This window comes from Schistocerca piceifrons, chromosome 6 (genome assembly GCF_021461385.2).
Source record: "Schistocerca piceifrons isolate TAMUIC-IGC-003096 chromosome 6, iqSchPice1.1, whole genome shotgun sequence".
Lineage (NCBI taxonomy): Eukaryota > Metazoa > Arthropoda > Insecta > Orthoptera > Acrididae > Schistocerca > Schistocerca piceifrons.
In genome coordinates, this window is record NC_060143.1 from 127,455,849 (window position 1) to 127,468,994 (window position 13,146).

Sequence of the window (13,146 nt, forward strand, 5' to 3'; positions counted from 1 at the left end):
TTGTACTTACTTGAGAATGGTTTATTAATAAGGTGTTGGACTCCCATTTGCCCGTAATACAGTTGCGATTCTTCTTGCAATACTGGCATATAATGATTGTATATATAGTCTCCAACCGAATGTTATGCCACTCTTCGATGAGAACCTCTTATAACTCCTGTAGTGACGAGGGGGGCGGAAATCTGCTACGGTGTCTGTGCTCCAATACCGCCCACAAGGGTTCTGTAACGTTCAAGTCTGGAGACTGTGCTGGCCAGAGAAGACGCTGCAGTTGAGTTGCATGCTCCTCATATCACCATTGTACTTTCCTGGCTGTCTGGACTGGTGCATTATCATCCTGAAGTAAGGCATCATTGTTGGGGAACAACTTTTGAATCATGGGGTGCACCTGATCACCTAAAATATTCACGTAATCGTTGGCTTTTACATGGCCTTTGAGAGAAGGGAGGGGACCAGCAGAAAACGATGATATGGCTGCCCACACCATCACACTTCCACCTTCATGCTTAACCGATGGAATCAAGCAATCAGGACTATAGGCTTATTTTGGCGTTCTCCAGTCGTAAACCCTGCCCGATGTTGGAAATAACAAAAAGTTGACTCGTCGGACCATACGACGTGTCTCCACTGATCAGTCGTCTGGGATTTATGCACCTCACACCATGTTTTACGCTTCTTTGAGTTGGTTGTCGTCATTAATGGGTTCGTTATAGCAGCTCGTCCATGAATATTCGCCTTAAGGAGTTCTCGCCGGACAGTGTCGATAGATACGGAGTCTGGAAGATGGCTATTGAGCTCTGCAGTCACTTTGGCCGACGTAGTTTTGTGTTGTTTTGACCCAATTCCTGTTAGCGTAAGACGGTCTATGTCATTTAGATTTGATTTACGCCCGCTATTACGATTACACGATGTTATCTTTCCATGTCTTGTGTAGGCTGTCATGACTGTTGAAACAGTTGTTCTTGAAACATTCAGTAAGTTGGCTCTCTTGGTTACTGATGCTCCACTAATCGGGCCCCCACAAAATTTGCCCTCTTTGGAACTCTGTTACGTTTTTCACTGCACGTCGACCTCGGCTTCTGAATGCAAATACGAAGTGTGCTCTGCTCGTAAACAACCTGCACTTAACCCTAGTCCGTACTGAACACGAACAGTCCAGCGTGACAGGTGCCTTACCTGCATTATTGACCGTCAGACACAACCGTCCCATTTCTACCACTGTTCACATTATTTTGTCTATTCCCTGTATCTCCAGTGGAAACGTCCACGAAAGACTGGAGATATAGATAATAGTTAAAATATGAGAAACAATTATAATGTTTCAATTACAAACTCGAAAAACTCAAGCTGCGCCCATGAAATTTGGTAGAGGTGCTAGTCCTTTCCTATACATTCATCCTTTGACACATTCTACCCAACAACGGAAGACATTCCATGACCTTTCAGAATTGCAGCCGGATAATTTCGATATTGTGTCACGATATTCCAACTGACAGCTATTCAGCCATCCTAACGTGAGTGTTTTACACTGAAGATTGCTGGTTCACGCTGCTAAATTTATAAGAAATAATCGTTTGGATAAAAATAAATTTTTAGCATAACACGTTTTTATATCGGACCAAAATGTATAAAATAATTTCTCCTAGCTCCATACAGATAGTTCTGAAAATTTTTAACTATGAGATTTTAGTAACGAAAAACTTGCGGCGCATACTATAGATAACATGAAGTAAATTAGTCATACATCAATTATGTATTGCATGTACCCCACGTTTTTCGTTATAAATCTTACAAGTATATTCGTAGCTATTAAAAATGCACAATCATATTTTCAGAACTATCTGTATGGGGCTAGGAGAAACTATTTTATAGTTTTTAGTCCAATATAAAAACGTGTTAATAAAAATTTATCTTGCTGTAAGTAATTATTTTTCTGCTTTTTGGTCTTATGCTTGTGAAAGTTTTCAATATGTTTCTAACATTTGATCAAATTACAATAGATACATTTGATAAGTTTCAGATTTCAGTCTTTGTTCACCTGAGTCTACCAGTGTATTCCTTCCCTAGGTCTAGCTCACGAAAAGAATATGACGGTAAAAGTTAGAGATATTCATGCTCACACAGAGGCTTATAATTAACTGGAACAGGGAAAGGGGGAAATTACAGTGCTACATAAAGTACCCTCCGCAACACACCAGCTAAGAAAGCGAGTTAATGTTGTCATCCATTTCTGAGCCTTATTGAAAGTTTAAAGTGTCTAACTCATCAGGAAGTTAGTTTAAAATCAATTGTGAAATTTGTATTGAACAGATAGACAAGAGAGTAAGTTAATAAAAACGTAGAAGTAGTAAAAACAGTCATGTATGTACCAAATATAGGTGAAATTTCTCCAGGCGTCCCCAAGTTGTGCTTTTCTATCACTCCATTTTCACCCTCAGCCTCATTCCTAGGGTTGCTACGGGTGGAGGAGGTATTACTGCAACAGTAATTTTTTTCCTGGTTGCAAATGATGCGTGTGCCCAGTGTCGATGAATTTGCTTCATGTGTTACAGAGGTACACCTATAAATCGAGTAAGTTGTCACTGACTCTTGCTCCACCAGGTAATTTACACACACTGCACCTACAGGGGCTATGACGCAATCTGCTAAGCACCGATGTCATGCAGGAACTCCAATTGGACAGGCGTTATGGTCCTCAGTCACCCCGTTTTCAGCCCCATCTCCTCCCATACTACAGGTTGGTGCTTCTTACCCCCACACTATTGCATCGACTTGCAGTTCAGAGCTGTGTTTAAAATTTCTGTTCTCTAGCTCTAGCTCATTGGAAAGTCAGTATAAAATCCTTTGCCAAATTTGTACCGAATGACAGATAGACAGACAATAAAAACGTGGTAAAATGACGCGAGGCACATGCATGTACAGCACGTTACCGCTGCATGAGTAGCCTCTATCGAGTTTATTGCGCTCTTCAGCGAAAAGCGGAAACCTTAGCTGTCGAAGTCTGCACCTTGAGCGCTCAGGAAAATCGAATCATCTTCCATCAGAAAAGCCTGAAGCGCAATGGTTTCTTCATCCGAGGAAAGAGAACAAAGTCACAGAGAGCCATTCGGTCAGAAAAAACACATTAACCCAAAAACACAATATTTTTGGCTGCGTCCTATGCGGAATTAACTAGTGCGTGAACAATTGTGGAAGCTAACGGGCGGCGACCTTTAATATGTTCAGAATCTGCAATATGTTGTTAACTGATCCATGGTAGATATTCAGTTTTTCCACTACCATCACGATTGCGAATCACTAGTCTTAGAGAATCAGGATGTGCACTTCTATCGCCACGACTACTTGTTTGATAACACTATGTTCGGCTGCATCATCTAAATCTGAATCTACATCTACACACATACTCCCCATATCACCGTAAGACGCATGGCGGTGGGAACCCTGTACCGCTATTAGTCATTTCCTTTATTCTGTTACATTGTGTTTATAGATCTTGTGCGAAATGTACGTTGGCAGTAAAATCGTTCTGAAGTCAATGTCAAATGTTCTCTAAATTTCCTCCACAGCGTTTCGCGAAAAGAACATTATATTCTCTCCATGGCTTCGTAATTAAGTTCACGAAGCATTTCTGTAATACTCGCATGTGGATCCAACCTACCAGTATCAAATCTAGCGCCTCACCTCTGGATTCCTTCCACAACTTCTTCCTTTAATGCGGCCTGGCAGGGATCCCAAACACTCGAGCAGTACCCAAGAATAGGTCGCGTCAGTTTTCTATACATGACCTCCTTTATAGATGAGTAGATGAGCTACACTTCCCTAGATCTCTACCAATAAAACTGAAGTCAACCATTCGCCTTCCCTGCTACCGACCTCATGTGTTCATTCCATTTTAGATCTCTGAACCTTAATTGATAAGTGGATCTTACGCATTACGCGTACACTGATTCCTACAGAGGATGCAGAATGTCCTTAAGTCTCAACTAAAATGTAAAATATGACTGTAAATTTTTATGGATCAAAATTTCTTCGAATTATTAAACCCTATGCACACACTTCATGGTTTTATTAAGAAAATTTTTTTAAAAAGGAATATAAATTTTTTTTAAGTTTTGTTGTGTGCTCCAATAGAGAGCAAGACAGGTCCTCGACGGTGTGTGTCTATACCGATTACGATTATTTAAGAAAAGGTCTTAGTTCTGTAGAACACACAGAAAGTAAGGAAGGATCGGTCACGAAATGAAAAACAGAGTGAAAATCAAAATTTTTAACAGTTAGCAACACCTTCGAGCTACTTCTCTACATAGTCGCCGCTACGACTTTGACATCTGTCGTAGCGTTGTACCAGTTGTTCAATACTCTCGTCATAGAAGGCAGACTTCTGTGGTTTTCCACAATTTTCTACGCTGGGCTGCAACGCATTGTCCGTGCCAAACTGTTGTCTTCATAGACAACGGTTCCTTTGAGCAGAGACGAAAAGCAAAGGCAGCTAACAGGTGTAGAAGTATGAAACCGGAATTTGGTTGCAATAATTATACGTCTGTTGTTTGAAACTGATAAACAATATTTTATTCAAAATAATCTCCGTCGCCATTCATATATTTCTCCCACCTCGCCGGCAGACTATGAATGCCACACGAAGAAACCGGTTCTGCTTTTGAAGCGAACCAGTCAGAGAGACATTTTCGTACATTTTTTTGCGAATGGAACCGTTATTCAGCGAGAGCGTGTCCTAGTGATGCAAATAGATGATAATAGGACGGAGCCAAGTCTGGTGAGTAAGCCGCTTGCTCTAGTATTTCCCAACTAAACGTTCAAAAATGGCTCTAAGCACTATGGGACTTAACATCTGAGGTCATCAGTCCCCTAGACTTAGAACTACTTAAACCTAACTAACCTAAGGACATCACACACATCCATGCCCGAGGCAGGATTCGAACCTTCGACCGTAGCAGCAGCGCGATTCCGTACTGAAGCGCCTAGAATCTCTCGACCACAGCGACCGTCTCCAACTGAACACATCGTATCCATGACCCGTTTTTCTGTGTTTGATGGAGCGTTATCATGGAACAATATCACATTGTGTTGCCTTTTTCCATATTCCGGTAGTTTCTCACGTAATGCTCTTTTTAAATAGATCATTTGCTGTTTGTAGTGATCAGTGTTAGCGGTTTCACCAGATTTTAGCAGTTCGTAGTAGATGACATTCTTCTGTTCCCACCAAACACGGAGCTGTGTCTTCTTTCCAAAACGATTTGGTCTTGCAGTGGTTGTCGATGGTTTGCCTGGATTCACCCATGACTTACGACGCTTAGGGCTTAGGATTCTCAAAATATATCCATTTTTCATCACCTGTCACTATTCGATGGAGAAACAACTTTCTTCTGTATCTGACGAGCGGCATTTCACAAGTGGTCTTTCCATTTGCTTGCTGTCTTCCATGAGAGTTATGCGGACCTCATTTTCCCACTTTCTCCACATTTCCCTGGGCTTTCAACCGATGAAAAACACCTTCCTGCGTCACATTCAATTGTTCTGTGATTACCTGTTGGGTCTGAGTATCATCTTCAGCCAATAAGGCCTGGAATTCATTGTCTTCGAACTTTTTTGGGGGTTTCCAGTGTGCGTTGTTTCTCACGTCAAAGTCACCACTTTTTTTTTCCTCTATTGTAATTTCATTCCCCTGCCCCATATGGGCAGGGGAGGGCTGGCAGCGGCACAGTCCTCCGCTCTTCAGCCAAATGGCTTTAACTTGAATACAAGGGGAACTCTTACATAAAAAGCAGAGGTAAAAAATAAAAATACAGTAAATGGTGATGATGGGAGTTAAAATATACGCTAATACGGGGATACTGGGGACAATTAAAAAGTCGACATAAAGTTAAAAGAACACAGCTGGCAATTCGTTGCCTACTTAAAATCACTGGAGTCAAGCACAAGTTAAAAGTCGGCCACAATATAAAAATGACACAGAGCGAGACAATTAAAAACAAAATCACTGGAAACGATGGAGCACTCACAAAGAATAAAAATCGCTGGTAGGGACCTGCCGAAGGACTGGAGGTCGGAGAGGAGAAAAAAAAGAGGGGAGGGGGCGATGGGGGGAGGAAGAAAGAAGAAAAGGGGTGGGGGGACAGGGGAAAGTCACCACTTTAGAAAGTTTTGAACCACTCGAAACACCATGTTTGCCCAAGAGCTCGTTCGCCGAAATCTTCGGCAAGCATTCGATGCGATTCTGCAGCAGTTCTCCTCAAATGATAACAGAAAGGCAATGCCGTCCGCAAATCGTAGTTCGTAGGTCGTAGTTCGTAGGCACAAAGCTCGACATGTTTATGAGATTGAAACAGGTACCGAAGCATGGAACTTGGTTTACTATACGTTGGCATTCGTCGTCAGCCGTTACAGGAAGCAGATGGCGCTGCAGACGCGGTCTCACTAGAGAGCCTGTTTAGGGAGAGACTGGCCATAGGTGAAGTTGCCCGTGATTGGTTGATTAGCTTTGGCAGAAAAATGGCGCCAAACATCTCTCGCGCTTCCTATGTTCGCCGTGCTTCTGAGTTGAATTGAAGTTCAGAGGACATTTGGAAAAGATTAAAAGGTATTTGAATTATTGAGAGACTTGTTATGCATTGTGCATGCATGTTCGATTTAGTTGCATATCGTTTTTAGTACGTAATTAGCGTTTGCGAGTTGAAATAATGAAGAATTTTGTGATGAAGTCGGTCGGCCTACATCTTTGAAGTAAACACGTTAGTAATTGTTCAGTACTGTTTTTGACATCTGTAATTCGTTCTGCAGACGTTCGTAAACGATGCCAGGTTGTGCTGCATTTGGTTGTTCCAATATAGGCGAAGGTGGATTTCGCATGTTAGCATTTCCACGCAATGAAGAAAGAGGAAAGCAGTGGGCAGTCGCAGTCAACAGGGCTGACATAAATTAAACAGGAGCCTTGTGGAAACCAGCCAAGTACTCTTATCTATGGGAAGTAAGTCGTTTTTGCTTTTTACTACATATAAAACAACTTGCAATATACATCGTTAAATTTGAAAACAGACCTGTAAATTGGCTGTTATTATAACACATTATTCTTATAAACAAAGGCATTTAACGAATGATTTCGCCATATTATTTTGTGCTTTTGATTCGGTGAGTGTGTACTCCACTACTCCACTACTGGCCATTCAAAAGTCCCGCCCGCAGTGTGGCAGAAAAATGGGCGCCGTATCGTCCGGTTGGCCACTCTCTCCCTATACAGGCTCTCTAGGTCTCACAGTCCCTACACTGACGACTAGGACCATCTGTAGGGAAATCACGTTTCATGCTTCTACACCTGGTAGGTTCGGGCGGTATAATGGGTGATCACTTACCATCGAAATCGCTGAAGGTTCGTCCTCATTGTCCCTGCAGTGTGTGGCTGAGAACTGCCATGAAGAAGGAATTGCATGACAGTTACGTTATATGGAGTTGGCTGAAAATCTCTCGGCACGCACCCATACTTGGCGAGGAAACTATTTTCTAAGCGTCTTTAGGCATTCAGTGTGCATTCGCAACTGAGAAGAGCGACGTGACGCTGTCTACGAGCATACTAGACACACTGCCCAACAAATCTGTGCCATGCTTTATCGGATTCTCCCTCTGGTTTCCGTTTCGTGACCGATCATTCCTTACTTTCCGCTTTAGTGTTTATACTCCGACACACTGGGACCAATGTCACCCGTTGGTAACTGGCTGTCGATTCCCGCATCTTTAGTATTTTTACACATATTTTTCTATTGTTGATTCCACCTATCCTTGTATCTTTCAGCACCGATGATGACTATGTAATAGACGGAAACTAGATCTGCTCCAAGAAACGACAGATTTTGGTACAGACTGCTGTCCTTTTCTTAGTGTTGAAGGTCATCATTGATTCCTGCAGTGTTGTTCCCCTCCAGTCACGGGAAACAGAGTACTGCACGATACTCTTCAGTGTGCTACCCTATTTTGTCTTAGCTTCTCTAGTGCCGCGATACGGTGCTGTGGAGCGAGATTTGAACTTGTATCAGGATTGCACACACATACCTGTGCTTTAAAATAAACAAAACATTAATTAAGCAGTACCAGACCTAATCTAATCTATCATGGACATGTCAATACCTTTTAATAACTCTTGTTTTCATTTCAGTGGGATCGTACTTACGTGATTTGCGACGGATGTAATACGCAGTATTTTATACATCTACATCTGCATCTACTTGGCTATTCTGCCAATCACACTTAATCGCCGGGCAGGGGGTTCATCGAACCACGTTCACAATAGTTCCACTTTCGAACAGTACGCGGTAAAAAGAAACACATATATCTCTCCGTGCGAGCTCTGATTTTCCTTATTTTATTATGATGATCATTTCTCCCTACGTAGATCTGTGTCAACAACATGCAAAGTATTTTCGAATTCAGAGGAGAAAGTCGGTGATTGAAATTTCGTGAGAAGATCCAACCGCAGCGAGAATCGCCTTTGTTTTATGATGTCCGCCCTCAATTCCTGTATCAAGTCCGTGGCCCTCTCCCCCCTATTTCTCGATAATACAAAACGCGCTGTCCTTCTTTCAACTTTCTCGATGTAATCCGTTAATCCTGTCTGGTAAGGATCCCACACCGCCCAGCATTACTCCAAAAGAGAACAGACAAGGTAGTGAAGGTAGTATCTTTAGTAGATGTGTTGCATCTACTAGGTTTTCAGAAAATATTATTTGCTTCGCCTTCCCATCGACGTTTACTATAAGTTCTTTCAAATTTAAGTTGTTCGTAATTGTAACTTCTAGGTATTTAGTTAATTTACGGCCTTTAGGTGTGATTGATTTATAGTGTAACCGAAGGTTAACGGATTCCGTTTATTGCCAATTTCCGCACCATACAGATATCGTACCTAAATCGCTTTGCAATTGGTTTTGATCTTCTGATGACTTTACTTGACAATAAACGACAGCATCATCTTCCAACAACCTAAGACGGCTGCTCTGTTTATTTCTAAATCGTTTATATAGATAAGGACAAACAGAAGGACTACAACACTCTCTTGGGGAACGCCAAAAATCGTTTTTATTTTACTCGATGACTTTGGGTGTCAGTTACTACTAACACTTTGTCAGGAAATCACGAATCCACTCGCATAATTAAGACGCTATACCATATGAGCGCAATTTCATTTCAAACTGCTTGTGAGATACGGTGTGAAAAGCATCCTGGAAACCTAGAATTATGGAAATAATTTGAAACTTCTTGTCGACAGCACTCAACATTTCCTGTGTATAAAGTGCTAGTTATGTTTCAAAATAACGATGTTTCCTAAATCTGTGTTGACTGTGTGTCAATAGACCGTTCTTTTTGAAGTAATTCTATAGACCTTTAATTTGGTGGTTTACTCCTATTGCCTTTCTTGAATATTGGTGTGACCTGTGCAACTTTGCAGTATTTGGGAACGGATCCTTTGTCGAGCGAACTGTTGTATATATCGTATTATTACTGACGCTGCAGGAGGCAACTACTCGCGAAACCAGGTAGACTTCAGACGCCCCTATAACATAGTCTGAAAAAGTAAGAATGTCATTTGATTTTGGACTGCTTGGATGCAGAAGTGATGTTTAATGTAAAAAAGTGGGTTTAGTCAGATGTGAATCTTTGCTCTACTTTGACCACTTCATTGAAATCCTATACCTGCACTTTGAAGACTGAGTAGATGTGCAACACTATCAAGCCAGTAGAAAAATTTTGTTGTTGAAATAGTGTAATTATTTTAAGCTGAAAGAAATACAGCAGTAAGTCGTGCCATTTTGTTCAATTAGTTCTATAAACAAAAGTCAAATAGTAATGAGATGAATAGGAAGTGCAGGGAAGCTAAGGCGAGATGGCTGCATGAAAAATGTGAAGAAATTGAAAAAGAAATGATGGTCGGAAGAACTGACACGGAATACGGAAGTGTAAAAACAACATTCAGCGAACTTAAAAGCAAGAATGGTAACATTCAGAGCACAACGGGTATCCCACTGATAAATGCAAAGGAGAGAGCGGATACATTGAAAGAGTATATTGAAGGCCTCTATGAGGGGGGAGACTTCTGCGACGTGATAGAGGAAGAGACAGGGGGTCCAGTATTTGAATCTGAATTTAAAAGAGCTGTGGAAAACTTGAGATCATATAAGACAGAAGAGACCATTAACGTTCCATCAGGATTTCTAAAGACTATGGGGGAAGTGACAACAAAACGACTATCCAGTTTGGTGTGTACAATGTATGGGTCTGGCGACATATCTCTGACTTTCGGAAAAATATCATGCACCCAATTCCGAAGAACGGAAGAGGTGACAAGTGCGAGAATTATCACACAATTAGCTTAAGAGCTGACAAGAATAATACACAGAAGAATCGAAAAAAAAAATTGAGGATGTGTTAGAGGACTATCAGTTTGGCTTTAGGAAAGTTTAAGGCACCATGGAGGCAGTTTTTACTTTCCGGCTTATAAATGAAGCCAGGCTGAAGTAAATGAAGACACGTTCATAGGATTTGTCGCCCTGGAAAAAGCTTTCGACAATGTCAAATGGTGCAAGACGTTCGAAACCCTGAGAAAAATAGGGGTATACTATAGGGGGAAAGCCAGGTAATATACAATACGTACAAGAAGCAAGAGGGAACAATAAGAGCGGTAGACCAAGAACGAAGTGTTAGGATTAAAAAAGGATGTAAGATAGTCCTTCGCCCCTATTTTTCAGTCTGTGTATCGAAGAATCAATCACGGAAATAAAAGAGATCTTTGGAATTAAAATTCAAGGTGAAGCAATAGCACTGATAAGATTCGCTGATGACATTGCTATGCTCAGTGAATGTGAAGAAGAATTTCATGATCTGCTGAAACGAATCAACTGCCTAATGAGTACAGAATATGGATTGAGAGTAAATCGAAGAAAGACGAAAGTAATGAGAAGTAGCAGAAATGAGAACAGCGAGACACTTAACATCAGGAATGATGGGCACGAATTAGATGAAGTTAAGGAGTTCTACTACGTGGGCAGCAAAATAACCAATGACGGACTGAACAAGGAGGACATCAAAAGCAGGCTAGCACTAGCAAAACGGGCATTCCTGGCCAATGGAAGTCTACTAGTATCAAACAAACGCGTTTATTTGAGGAAGAAATTTCTGAGAATATACGTTTCTAATGCCCTAATGTGTGTGAAATCTTTTGGGACTTAACTGCTAAGGTCATCAGTCCCTAAGCTTACACACTACTTAACCTAAATTATCCTAAGGACAAACGCACACACCCATGCCCGAGGGAGAAACACAGTAGAATATTACTGGTATCGAGAGGTTCAGGTGAAGTGCCGTAATGGTTGCGTAATTCAAGTACCATTACAAGGTAAGCCGACGAAGCTGTGACGATTACTTCATGTCATCGAGCGTGTATCCGCTGCTGCAGCGCGCTATGACGGCCCACTTCCCGCAGCTGTTTGCGTAAGCCGGCGGATTCCTCGCTGTGACGCCGTCCTAATGGCGACAATGAGGACGAGGATCGACCGTGACCTACGCTAAGCGCGAGCCGCCTCCCTGCTGCCGGCATCAGGACTTCCCGTCAGCCGTACCGAGACTGCGCCGAGCTGGGAAGCGCCCGTAATTAAGTCGACGACCCGCCTCGCCACGTGCTACTGTGGGGCACAGACCCACACTGGCTGCTCAAGGCCCGATCTCTCTGAGGAACTAAAGGGCTTCCAGTGGGTCTGAGCCACAGTCGTACAGTATTTTTCTGAATACTTCTGTGAATTTCCTGTTTACAATTCAGATTTCGGCCTTCACGCAGTCATCGAGTTCAGTGATCTTAGACCACTAACGAATTTTGCTGGGTACTGTGCAGGGTGGCATATTATTATTATTATTGTTATTATTATTATTATTACGTAGGGGAAGGCGGGGCAAGATGGGGAAGCTAACTTTAAACCCTTACAAAAGGGACAAAAATAAACAAATTCAAGTAGGTTTGATTATCATTTGTTTATTTAATCGTTGAATTACAATAGCATGCAAAGAAACCTGCAAACGTGTTACATTTAGTTAGAAATATCTCGATTTGGAACATAAACTACCAATTCCCCGTCTTGCCCCATATGCGGGGTAAGATGGGGAACTAGCATGAATTCATCTCTAAAGGTTAAATAAGGACTGGAATAACGAAATCATGTGACGATAAGGTTTCGAAACATGGTTCTGCGAATTGTAGAATCAGGTATTACGTTTTATTTAGGCCTCTTACTTTCACATAGTGCACAAGTGTGGACAGCCTCGTCATCATCACTTTCTGTCCCTGCACAAGTGTCGTGGGCACCCCGACGCTGAAAAACGTATTTCTGTGGCACGTTGAACTGTCGCGCAGCCCTGAAAAAACCCATATGACTTTCCATAACAGCATTTACAGCACCTTCCATTGACTCCAATGACCAATCTTGCTTAGACGTTTGTCGCCGATACTTGCGAACCATCTGAAATAAAACACGTGGAACGTACTATTGCGTCAGATCATTCCTGGTAATCTATATTATACAGTAAATACCATTTTTTCAATAGTCAGTCGTTAAAGCATGGCAAGAATACTGACTTTGCACATTTTTGTGTATTTTTATTCACCATATAGCCTAAGGCATACTTTGTAATTAATTAGGAAACGTTGGAATAACGAATACCATTATATTTACAATTGTATTCAACGTATAATGTACGTGTTCAAAACACTCAGCGAGGTAAACACATTAGACGATAAGAACGTAATTATTGGACAAATAGTATGGCCCCATGGCCCCACCCCGTCTTGCCCCCTACCATTCTGTCAGGTTATATTAGGCCTACATGAACACTATGTAGTGAACATTGTCTACTGACACAGCACTTTACTATTAATAAGACGCACTATTCAGTGCTATATATACAGTCTGGACAAATGTTCACGAAACACATGTTTTAGGACCTCGAAAGGTGTAAAACATTGCAAATCAGTATAACAATTGTACGTACCTTGCAAAGCTCACAGAAACCGCCGCGAAACTAAGGTTCAGCAACGTCAACACACTGGGACCTGTATATTGATGATGTTGACGTAGCTATCCACAGATGGCAATATAA